Here is a 13,059-nt window from a genome sequence, read left to right as displayed (position 1 = left end):
CCTATTTGTAGAGAACTAGTAGTCTAGGGTTTACAAAAATGAGTAAATGACATAAAAATCCACTTTCGGGCCCACTTGGTGTGTGCTTGGGCTGAGCATTGAAGCTTTCATGTGTAGAGACTTTTCTTGGAGTTAAACGCCAGCTTTTGTGCCAGTTTGGGCATTTAACTCCCATTCTTGTGCCAGTTCCGGCGTTTAACGCCGGGTAGTTTTGAGCTGATTTGGAACGCTAGTTTAGGCCATCAAATCTCGAGCAAAGTACGGACTATTATACATTTCTGGAAAGCCCAGGATGTCTACTTTCCAACGTAGTTGAGAGTGCGCCAATTGGGCTTATGTAGCTCCAGAAAATCCACTTCGAGTGCAGGGAGGTCAGAATCCAACAGTATCTGCAGTCCTTTTCAGCCTCTGAATCAGATTTTTGCTCAGGTCCCTCAATTTCAGCCAAAAAATACCTGAAATCACAGAAAAAGACAAACTCATAGTAAAGTCCAGAAAAGTGAATTTTAACTAAAAACTAATAAAAACATAATAAAAACTAACTAAAACATACTAAAAACAATGCCAAAAAGCGTATAAATTATCCGCTCATTAGTGGCAGAAACAACAAATGGAGCAGCAACAGGAACATTACTCCCAGCTCACCCAAGCCATCAATCAAGTATCTGAAAGGTAAGAGTATCAAGATAAACACCTTCAAGAACTCAACCAACGTCAGTTAGCTCAGATGAAAGCATTCAATGAGTTCAATGTGCTTAATGAAGGACGGCAACTACACAGGGAAGAATACGACATAAACACTCAGGCCAAGTTGACTTATGTGGCTGGGCATATGCATAATTTACACTCTGCCATCCCAAGTTATGATACAGTCCACAAAGACCTAAAAGAACAAGTGGAGGGGAAGGTGAAACAACAGAAGGAAGCATTGAAGAAGAAGATGGAAAATGCTGGCTTCTGGAAAAATTTGATCAGGAAGCGCAAAGGAAATGGGGATTCGAGCTATCAAGAAGGAACCCAAGAGGACGAAGGAAGGAGGACATGAGCATCCCCATAAGTAAAAGGTGGTGGAGTTTCCTCTTTGTTTATCTTTTTCAAGTCTAAATAAGGAAAATCATGTATGAAATAGAACATGCTTCCATAGTAGCTTAGGAGTTTTCAATCTTGTCTTTAAGATGTCATTTCTTAAGTCTATGTGTGCTAGTCTAAGTTCCCTGTTGCATCTTTATCCTGCTTAATTGTATGCTTATCTTTTGAGCTGAATGAAAAGAAATGTTATGAAAGAAACAAGAGTTGAGTTCATATTATGAAATAAAGTCCCAATATTTGTGGTGTGGTAATTGATTAGCTAAGTTGGTTCACCAACAAGGTGTAAGGGCAATTATGTGTTTTGAATCATATGCTTGAAGCACATCCTATGAGACTAGCTAAATAACAAGATCCTAATAAAAAAAAGAAAAAGAAAAGTTAGAGTGTGAAAAAGAAAGAAAAAAGATTAGGAAATAAGGCTAGGCACCAAGGGTTTGAATCTTAAGGCATGTGTCTGTGGCGCTCTTGTGCAAAGGATCTACTTGGATGAATAAGTTCTTAGGAGTGCCTTATCACTTGGTAACTTGGGTTAACTAACCCAAGATTATCAACTGAAAATCCACTATCAAGAGCAACCTTGCCACAAAGTACTTAGCAACCCAAAGAGGTGCTGGACACCAAGGCCTCAAGAAAGAAAATAACAAACCATATGCCTGTGGTGTGTATGTGTGGAGGAGAGACTTGAGGGAGTAGGTCCTTAGGGGTGTTTCAACACCTAGCACCTTGAACCAACTGGTTCGCGAGTGTTGGCTGAAAGCTTATCTTAAAGAGTTGCTCCCTCACAAACCACTTAGCCTAAGAAAGTAATAAACCCTGAAAAAAAAAGGGGGAAGGATTAATGAATCAGAATCTCATAGGATGCAATCAAGTAAGTGTTCAAGGACATGATAAGAACCTGAAAATTAAACCAGCAAAGGCATGAACCTAAGTTGCTATGCATGAAACCCCATGAACCAAGGACCTAACTTCGATAATAAGGACTTGTTTCTCTTATTCTTTCCTTCATCATCCTTATGTTTCAGTACTTGCTTAGGGACAAGCAAGCTTTAAGTTTGGTGTTGTGATGCCAGGGCATTTTGGCCAGTTTCACTAGCCTTTTCTTTACATTTTTTTAGATAGTTTCATGCATTTTCTTAGGTAATAAGCAAGTTTTGGATGAATATACACTTACATCTTGATTCAAGCAAACATTGTGAACTTTACATGATTTCATGAGAATAATGTATGAATTGAATGCCAATTTATATAGTGCAAGATCTTATGACCTGGAACAAAGCTATGAGGCACCATGTTTGTCTGATTTCAGGATAAAGGAAGCATAGAAGAACCACGTTAGCAGCCACGTTAGTATCACTAACGTGATCACTAACGTGGAAAGGGAGCAAGCTTGCAACGTTAGTGGTATAATTATCACCACTAATGCCCTCGAAAGCCATCACAGCCCACGTTAGTTACATTAATGTGGAAACTAATGTGGAAAGAAGAGGAAACTCCAACGTTAGTGGTAAAGTTAACACCACTAACGTTTCAAAGACCACACATAACCACGATAAGAGCTACCACTAACGTTTCAAAGACCACACATAACCACGATAAGAGCCACGTTAATCCAATTAATGTGAACTCCAACGTGGAATAAGAAGAGATCACCAACGTTAGTGACACTAACTTTGTCACTAACGTTGGACCAGACCAAGATTGCCTATGTTAGTGGCCACGTTAAGGCCACTAACGTGAATGGTAACGTGGAGCAAGGGATGATATGCCAACGTTAGTGACACTAACCTTTATCACTAACGTTGGAGATGGCAAGCACACCCACATTAGTGACCACGTCAATGCCATTAACGTGAGGCACTAACGTGGAAGAGGAGGCATTTTGTAGCATTAGTGACAAAGGTGAGTGTCACTAATGCCCTCGAGTTTTGGCATGCCTACGTTAAGGGCCACGTTTGTTACACTAACGTGGACCATTAACGTGGGAGAAAGGGACAAGGAACAGTGTTATTGGCAAAGTTAGTGCCAATAACGCTAGCGAAGGACAAAAAGGCTACGTTAGTGGTCACGTTAGTGCCACTAACGTTGCAGTTAACGTAGCTCATTTGGGTTGGGACGTTAGTGACAAAAGTTAGTGTCACTAACGTCTTCGAACCAGAATCTACACTTAACGTTAACACCACTAATGTCTTGACTAGCTGCATGCCATATCTGACTCACTCTTTTTCTGCAAGCAAAGCTGAGCCCACTAAAGACTGTAACTACTTCAACTAAAGAAAAGGCCCATATCCAAGACTTGGAGAGCTAACTAGAAGATCAGAAGAGTAGTATATATATGAGTAGTTTTGAACTAGAAAGGGGATTGGCATTATTGGGAGCTACACTCTGTATATTTACTTTCTCTACAATTTCTAGTTACTTACAATGCACTTTTCTTTTATGCGTTCCATTCCCAGAGCTATGAACAACTAAACCCCTTTTATTGGGTTAGGAAGCTCTGTTGTAATTTGATGGATCAATTATAGTTTTCATTCTTCTTCTTCTTTCTTTTCTCTTGATTTTGCTAGAAAGCTTTCGGTCTTCAACCAATTGGTTAGTTATCTTGGAAAAGAAACTCTCCATAATTGGATCTCCTTTGAGCCTCGAAAGAGGAATGAGGAGATTATGCTAGAATTACTTTCTCACATTGGATTAGGTTGGGGGTTGGATGGATATCGTGACATGTAATCCTACTAATACTTTGATCTATGAAGGTGTGTGGTATAATCAGTGACCAAACTTCATCTCTTCTCATGAGCAATTAAATCAAGGAATTGGAAAATTATTCAAGCTTAGAGAGATTGGGTTGCCAAGGAATTGGGATCCAATCACCTAAGATTACCAAGGAGATCAATGAATGCATTGATTGAGGAAGAGATGAAGATGAACTTGATCCGGAGAATGCAACATCTCTTAAGCCCAATGAATTCCCCATCTCTGATCTTACCCATTCTCTTTACTTTCTGTTATTTACTTTCATGCTCATCTCCCTAATTTCCCATTTAAGATTCTGCAAATTTATATTCTATGTCATTTATCTTTCCCGCCTTTAAGTTTATGCAACTCTCACTCAATTTGGCTTAGCTTGACTAGAACACTCCTCTAATTAAAGTTGCTCGACCAATCAATCTCTGTGGGATTCGACCTCACTCTATCGTGAGTTTTTACTTGACGACAATTCGGTATACTTGCCGAAGAAAAACTTGTTGAGAGACAAGTTTTCGTGCATCAATTTCACCCTTGAGGCTTATATCAAAACCACTTGCCATTAAACTACCAAATTCTGCACAAAGAAATTCATCGGTAGATCCAAAAACAATATCATCAACATATATTTGTATTAAAATAATATTGTCATTGGATTTATTTATAAATAGAGTAGTGTCCGTTGTACCCCTTTAAAAATTATTTTTAAGCAAAAAAAAAAGTATCTCATACCAAACTTTAGAAGCTTGTCTTAATCCATAAAGAGCCTTATCTAGTTTGAAAACATGATTAGAAAACTTTTCTTGTTTAAAACTAGGTGGTTGTTCAATATAGACCTCTCTATCTATAATTCTATTAAAAAATGCACATTTTATGTCCATTTAAAATAATTTAAATTCGCAATGTGCGGCATAAGCAAGTAGTAGTCTAATAGCCTCTATTCTGGCCACCAAAATAAACGATTCATCAAAATCGATCCCTTCTTCTTGGTCAAATCTTTGGGTCACAAGATGAGCTTCGTTTTTAGCTGTTGTTCTATTTTCTCATAACTTGTTTCTGAAAATCCATCTAGTTTCAATCACTTTGTTTTTAATTGGTATAGGCATCAGCGTCCATACTTGATTTTTCTCAAATTGTTGGAGCTCTTCTTTCATTGTTTTCACCCAAAATGAATTATCAAGTTCCTCTTTGATATTTTTAGCCTCAATAGTTAAGATAAAGGCCAAGTTATTTGAATTCTGACTTTTTTTATTATTAATCTTGTAATTCCTTTCATTAATGGATCTGCAATAATAAATTCATGAGAATAGTTCAGATGAGATCTCCATTCTCTGGGTTTAGTTTGAGTGCTAGTTATTTCAGAATCAGTGACTTCAATATTGCTTCCTGTTATAGGGATTTTAGTAGGCGCAACAGGAGATAAAATTGAATTGTTTCCTGCAGAATGCTCCTGAACAACTTCTGGAATAGAGACGTATTCTGGACTAGTTGTGACGTGTATAGCTTCAATACTTGAAATATCTTTACAATCATCTTTAAGCATACTAGAAAAAATATTAGTATAAAAAAAGTAACATGCATAGTCTTCTTAACAGTTTTAGTGGTTTTGATAGAAATCATATAAGTCTTGTTAGAAATGGAATAACCAACAAAGATTCCTTTGTATGATTTTGAATCAATTTTTTTGAGATTTTTTTATGTCTAAAACAAAATATTTTGTTCCAAAAATATGAAAATAGTGCAAAGTAGGAGGAGTTCCTTTCCATAGCTCATAAAGTGTCATTTTTAAGAATTTTTTAATGATGGTTAGGTTCAAAATGTAGCACGCTGTGTTAATAGCTTCAGTCCATAAAACTTGAGAATTTCATTCTGATATAGCATGGCTCTAGTCATTTTTTGGAGTAGACTCCTATTTCTCTTTTTCACAACTCTATTTTATTGAGGAGTTCTTGGGCAAAAGAAATTGTGTAAAATTTCATTTTAATCACAAAAATTTTCAAATAAATGGTTTTCAAATTCTTTTTTATAGTTACTTCTAATAGAAATAATTTTACAACCTTTTTTATTTTGAAATCTTCTGCTTAATTTTTCAAAAATAAGAAAAGTATCATTCTTATGAGCAATAAAAAAATCTAACCATACCTTGTATTGTCATCCACAATAACAAAATCATAGAATTTTTATCCAAACTTTGAGTTCTAATAGGACCAAAAAGATCAATGTAAAAAATTTCAAAATTCTTTTAATTAAGACATATTCCTTAACTTTAAAAGTGGAATTTTTTTGTTTACCTATTTGACACGCATTATAAATAACGTCTTTGTCAAACTTGATTTTAGAAAGACTTCTAACTGAGTTTCTTTTTATTAAATTTAAAATTTAAAACAGGCTAACATATCCCAATATTTTATGTTAAATCCATTTTTCAGAATCAAAAGAAGAGAAATATTTTATATTTTGATTTTTTAAATCATTTAAAGTGAGATCATACACATTATCTTGTCTTTTGACTATAAATAAGATAGATTCATTTTTTTTCTGAAAGAAACTAAGTAGCCAAGATCACATAATTGGCTAATGCTAAGTAAGTTATATTTCAAACTATCAACTAAAAGAACATTATCTATAAAAGTAGAAAAATATTTATTGACCTTTTTTATGACAACTATCTTACCCTTGTTATCATCACCAAAAATATGAAACTATCATCATAGTCATTAAGCTTGATAAAAAAATTAGAGTTCATTGTCATATGCCATAAATATCATTGTCTATGAGCCATATGTCTTTCTTTTTTTTTATGTTAGGCAAATATCCATAATCTTTAAAAAGACTTAGGTATATAAATTAATTTAGATTCTTTAATGTGAACTTTTTTTATTGTCCAAGGTCATTGTGATCTAGTACAACAGTGTAAATTTTGTCTCGATACTTCTTTAAAGAAATTAACATTGCTTATGAGTATGTTCATGTCTATTGTATCTATAGCAAACATTTTTCTTTGTTGAGTTTATAAAATTACATGAAAATTTTATGTTTTGATTATATGAAGTTGAAGCTTCATAGGAATGATTTTTAAAAATAGTGGTGCTTCCTTTTTTATATTCTAAACCAATTTTTTGTAAAATGGGTCTTTGAATAGCTAGAATTTTATCTAAATTATTAGATTCTTGAACAAATTTTTAAAAATTATAATTAAAATACTTTATAATTTCATGTAGTTTTTCATTTTTCGCACTAGCCTTAGCCTTAGTAATTTAGATGCAGATTTTTCTTGTAAACTCTGAATATCAATTTTTAAATCATTAATTTCTTTTTTTAAGGGATCATTTTTGTTTTTTAAATTCGCAATAGATGTGTTATCATAAGCATCAAATTTTGCTTTTAAAGAAGACATCTCATATCTCAAAGCTTCGATTTCTTTCTTATACTTAGAGTATTTGGACAAAAATTTACTAGAGTTATGAGTGAAATCATCAATAATCTCATGCAATTTTTTAGTAGTTGATGAGCGGATAATTTGTACGCTTTTTGGCATTGTTTTTAGTATGTTTCTAGTAGGATTTAGTTAGTTTTTAGTATATTTTTATTAGTTTTTAGTTAAAATTCACTTTTCTGGACTTTACTATGAGTTTGTGTGTTTTTCTGTGATTTCAGGTATTTTCTGGCTGAAATTGAGGGACCTGAGCAAAAATCTGATTCAGAGACTGAAAAGGACTGCAGATGCTGTTGGATTCTGACCTCCCTGCATTCGAAGTGGATTTTCTGGAGCTACAGAAGCCCAATTGGTGCGCTCTCAACGGCGTTGGAAAGTAGACATCCTGGGCTTTCCAGCAATGTATAATAGTTCATACTTTGCCCGAGATTTGATGGCCCAAACCGGTGTTCCAAATCAGCTCAAGAATGCCCGGCGTTAAACGCCGGAACTGGCACAAGAATGGGAGTTAAACGCCCAAACTGGCACAAAAGCTGGCGTTTAACTCCAAGAGAAGTCTCTACATGAAAATGCTTCAATGCTCAGCCCAAGCACACACCAAGTGGTCCCGGAAGTAGATTTTTATGTCATTTACTTATCTTTGTAATTCTTAAGCTACTAGTTCCCTATAAGTAGGACCTTTTACTATTGTATTTTTCATCTTCGGATATCTAGTTCTTAGATCATTGAGAGGCTGGCCATTCGGCCATGCCTAGACCTTGTTCTTATGTATTTTCAACGGTGGAGTTTCTACACACCATAGATTGAGGTGTGGAGCTCTACTGTACCTCGAGTATTAATGCAATTATTATTGTTCTTCTATTCAATTCAGCTTGTTCTTGTTCCAAGATATCACTTGTTCTTCAACTTGATGAATGTGATAATCCGTGACACTCATCATCATTCTCACCTATGAATGTGTGACCGTCAATCACCTCCGTTCTACCTTAGATTGGGTAGATATCTCTTGGGTTCTTTAACCGGAATCTTCGTGGTATAAGCTAGAATTGATGACTGCATTCAAGAGAATCCGGAAGGTCTAAACCTTGTCTGTGGTATTCTGAGTAGGATTCAATGATTGAATGACTGTGACGAGCTTCAAACTCGTGATTGTGGGGCGTTAGTGACAGACACAAAAGAATCACTGGATTCTATTCCGACATGATCGAGATCCGACAGCTGGATAGCCGTGCCGTGACAGGGTGCGTTGAACATTTCCACTGAGAGGATGGGACTGTAGCCATTGACAACGGTGATGCCCAACATACAGCTTGCCATGGAAAGGAGTAAGAAGGATTGGATGAAGATAGTAGGAAAGCAGAGAGACGGAAGGGACAAAGCATCTCTATTCGCTTATCTGAAGTTCTCACCAATGATTTACATAAGTATCTCTATCTTTATCTTTATGTTTTATTCATATATCATCCATAACCATTTGAATCTGCCTGACTAAGATTTACAAGGTGACCATAGCTTGCTTCATACCAACAATCTTCGTGGGATCGACCCTTACTCGCGTAAGGTTTATTACTTGGACGACCCAGTACACTTGCTGGTTAGTTGTGCGAAGTTGTGTTTATGCCATGGTATTGAGCACCAAGTTTTTGGACTCATTACTGAGGGTTATTTGAGCTGTGAAAAGAAGTGATCACAATTTCGTGCACCAAGTTTTTGGCGCCGTTGCCGGGGATTGTTTCGAGTTTGGACAACTAATGGTTCATCTTGTTGCTTAGATTAGGTATTTTTTAGAATTCTTAAGAATGAGTTCTAGAGTTTCATGATGATCTGTTGAAGTCTGGCTGGCTGTGAAGCCATGTCTAATCTTATTGGACCGAGGTTTCAACTTATCATCACAAGAGCTTGTTGATTTCTATCAATCTTGCTATTGGAGCAATGATCTGCTAAGGCTTGGCTGGCCATTGGCCATGTCTAGTGTTTTGGACCGAAGCTTTCTTTGAAAGCTTGGTTGGCTGTGAAGCCATGTCTAATTCCTGGACCGAAGTCTTAGACTAACATTGCATGATTCCTGGAATTCTCATTAAGAATTTTGATACCTTTATTTTCTTTTCCACTTAATTTTCGAAAAATCCAAAAAAATTTACAAAATCATAAAAATAAAAAGTATTTTATGTTTCTTATTGAGACACTAGTCTCATTTTAAGTTTGGTGTCTTGCATGCATTGTTTAAATACAGGGAACTGAAGATTCAGTACATGCAGCAGAGGAATTATACAGAAAAAGCTGGGCGTTCAAAACGCCCAGTGAAGAAGGAGAAACTGGCGTTTAAACGCCAGCCAGGATACCTGGCTGGGCGTTTAACGCCCAAAAAGGTAGCATTTTGGGCGTTAAACGCCAGAATGGATACCATTCTGGGCGTTTAACGCCAGGATGGCACAAGAGGGAAGATTTTGTTTTTAATGCAATTTTTTTCAAGTTTTCAAAGTTTTTCAAAATCAAATCTTTTTCAAATCATATCTTTTCAATCAAATCTTTTTCAAAATCAATTTCTTTCCTTTTTCAAAAATACTTGCTATCAATTAATGATTTGATTGAACATTTCAAGTATGTTGCCTTTTCTGTTGAGAAAGGTTTAATGTTTGAATCATATCTTTTCTTGTTAGGCAAGTCATTAATTTTTAAAATCAAATCTTTTTAAATTGTTTTTCAAATCATATCTTCTCAATCACATCTTTTTAAAACCATAACTTTTAAATCACATCTTTTTCAAAATCTTTCTCAAAATGTTTTTTTTTTGAAAATGTTTTACTTAATTTTCGAAAAATCTCTTCCCCTCTTCTCACATCCTTCTATTTATGGAGTACCACTCCTCCTCAATGCACAATTCGAACTCTATCTCACTAAGTTCGAATTCTTCTACCTCTTCCTTCTATTTTTCTTTTCCTCTGACACCTCAAGGAATCTCTATACTATGACATAGAGGATTCCATATTTTCTTGTTCTCTTCTCTTTCATATGAGCAGGAGCAAAGACAAAAACATTCTTGTTGAGGCTGACCTTGAACCTGAAAGGACCTTGAAGCGAAAGCTAAGAGAAGCTATGGCACAACTCTCTGTAGAGGACCTAACAGAAATCTTCAAAGAAGAAGAACCCATGGCAGCCGAAAACAACAACAATGCCAACAATGCAAGGAAGGTGCTGGGTGACTTTACTGCACCCACTCCCGACTTCTATGGGAGAAGCATCTCTATCCCTGCCATTGGAGCAAACAACTTTGAGCTTAAGCCTCAATTAGTTTCTCTAATGCAACAGAATTGCAAGTTCTATGGACTTCCATTGGAAGATCCTCATCAGTTTTTAGCTGAATTCTTGCAAATCTGTGACACTGTCAAGACTAATGGGATTGACCCTGAGGTCTACAGACTTATGCTATTCCCTTTTGCTGTAAGAGACAGAGCTAGAATATGGTTGGACTTACAACCTAAAGACAGCCTGAACTCTTGGGAAAAGCTAGTCAATGCCTTCTTAGCAAAATTCTTTCCACCTCAAAAATTGAGTAAGCTTAGAGTGGAAGTCCAAACCTTCAGACAGAAGGAAGGAGAATCCCTCTATGAAGCTTGGGAAAGATACAAATAATTGATCAGAAAATGTCCTTCTGACATGCTTTCTGAATGGAGCATCATAGGTATTTTCTATGATGGTCTCTCTGAACTATCCAAGATGTCTTTGGATAGCTCTGCTGGAGGATCTCTTCATCTGAAGAAGATGCCTACAGAAGCTCAAGAACTAATTGAAATGGTGGCAAATAACCAATTCATGTACACTTCTGAAAGGAATCCTGTGAACAATGGGACAAATCAGAAGAAAGGAGTTCTTGAGATTGATTCTCTGAATGCCATATTGGCTCAGAACAAAATATTGACTCAGCAAGTCAATTTGATCTCTCAAAGTCTATCTGGAATGCAAAATGCACCAAGCAGTACTAAGGATGCTTCATCTGAAGAAGAAGCTTATGATCCTGAGAACCCTTCAATGGAAGAGGTGAATTACATGGGAGAACCCTATGGAAACACCTATAATTCTTCATGGAGAAATCATCCAAATCTCTCATGGAAGGATCAACAGAGACCTCAACAAGGTTTCAACAACAATGGTGGAAGAAACAGGTTTAGCAATGGCAAGCCTATTCCATCATCTTCTCAGCAACAGACAGAGAATTCTAAGCAGAACCACTCTGACTTAGCAACCATGGTCTCTGATCTAATCAAAACCACTCAAAGTTTCATGACTGAAATAAGGTCCTCCATTAGGAACTTGGAGGCACAAGTGGGACAGCTGAGCAAGAAAATTACTGAACTCCCTCCTAGTACTCTTCCAAGCAATACAGAAGAAAATCCAAAAGAAGAGTGCAAGGCCATCAACATGGCCGAATTTGGAGAGTAAGGAGAGGCAGTGAACGCCACTGAGGAAGACCTCAATGGACGTCCACTGGCCTCCAGTGAGTTCCCTAATGAGGAACCATGGGAATCTGAGGCTCACAATGAGACCATAAAGATTCCACTGGACTTACTTCTGCCATTCATGAGCTCTGATGAGTATTCTTCCTCTGAAGAGGATGAGTATGTCACTGAAGAGCAAGTTGCCAAGTACCTTGGAGCAATCATGAAGCTAGATGACAAGTTATTCGGTAATGAGACTTGGGAGAATGAACCTCCTTTGCTCACCAAAGAACTGGATGACTTGTCTAGGCAGAAATTACCTCAAAAGAGACAGGACCCTGGGAAGTTTTCAATACCTTGTACCATAGGCACCATGACCTTCAAGAAGGCTCTGTGTGATTTAGGATCAAGTGTGAACCTCATGCCTCTCTCTGTAATAGAGAAGTTAGGGATCTTTGAGGTACAAGCTGCAAGAATCTCACTAGAGATGGCAGACAATTCAAGAAAACAAGCTTATGGGCTTGTAGAGGATGTTCTGGTAAAGATTGAAGACCATTACATCCCTGCTGATTTCATAGTCCTAGAGACTGGGAAATGCATGGATGAATCCATCATCCTTGGCAGACCCTTCCTAGCCACAGCAAAGGTTGTGATTGATGTTGATATAGGTGAACTGATCATTCAAGTGAATGAAGAATCCTTTGTGTTTAAGGCTCAAGGATATCCCTCTGTCACCGTGGAGAGGGAGCATGAAGAGCTTCTCTCAAATCAGAGTCAAACAGAGCCCCCACAGTCAAACTCTAAGTTTGGTGTTGGGAGGCCACAACCAAACTCTAAGTTTGGTGTTGGGAGGTTCCAACATTGCTCTGAGCATCTGTGAGGCTCCATGAGAGCCCTCTGTCAAGCTACTGACATTAAAGAAGCGCTTGTTGGGAGGCAACCCAATGTTATATTTTATCTATTTTCCTTTGTTATTTTATGTTTTCTGTAGGTTGATGATCATGAGAAGTCACAAAATCAATTGAAAAAGCAAAAACAGAATGAAAAACATAAAGAAAAAAACAGCACACCCTGGAGGAGAACTTGCTGGCGTTTAAACGCCAGTGAAGCTAGCAAATGGGCGTTTAACGCCCAGTCTGGCACCATTCAGGGCGTTTAACGCCAGAAAGGGGCACCAGACTGGCGTTAAACGCCAGAAAAGGGCAAGCACCTGGCGTTAAATGCCAGAAATGGGCACCAGCCCGGCGTTTAACGCCAGAATTGGCATGAAGAGCAATTTTGCTCGCCATTTGGTGCAGGGATGACTTTTTCTTGACACCTCAGGATCTGTGAACCCCACAGTATCCCCACCTACCC

The 13,059-nt window shown here is 37.1% G+C and overlaps 1 non-coding gene across 1 annotated transcript; it reads right to left on the bottom strand.

Moving 5' to 3' along the window:
• Positions 1-10,822: 10,822 nt before the first annotated feature.
• On the bottom strand, positions 10,823-10,930 carry LOC130983465 (small nucleolar RNA R71). Its single transcript, XR_009087453.1, has one exon. It is a non-coding gene; the product is annotated as a small nucleolar RNA R71 (small nucleolar RNA).
• Between the last annotated feature and the right edge of the window lie 2,129 nt (positions 10,931-13,059).

Source organism: Arachis stenosperma, chromosome 5 (assembly GCF_014773155.1).
Source record: "Arachis stenosperma cultivar V10309 chromosome 5, arast.V10309.gnm1.PFL2, whole genome shotgun sequence".
Taxonomy (NCBI): Eukaryota; Viridiplantae; Streptophyta; class Magnoliopsida; order Fabales; family Fabaceae; genus Arachis; species Arachis stenosperma.
Note: the sequence above shows the minus strand (reverse complement) of the source record. Positions and strands in the feature narration are given on the sequence as shown.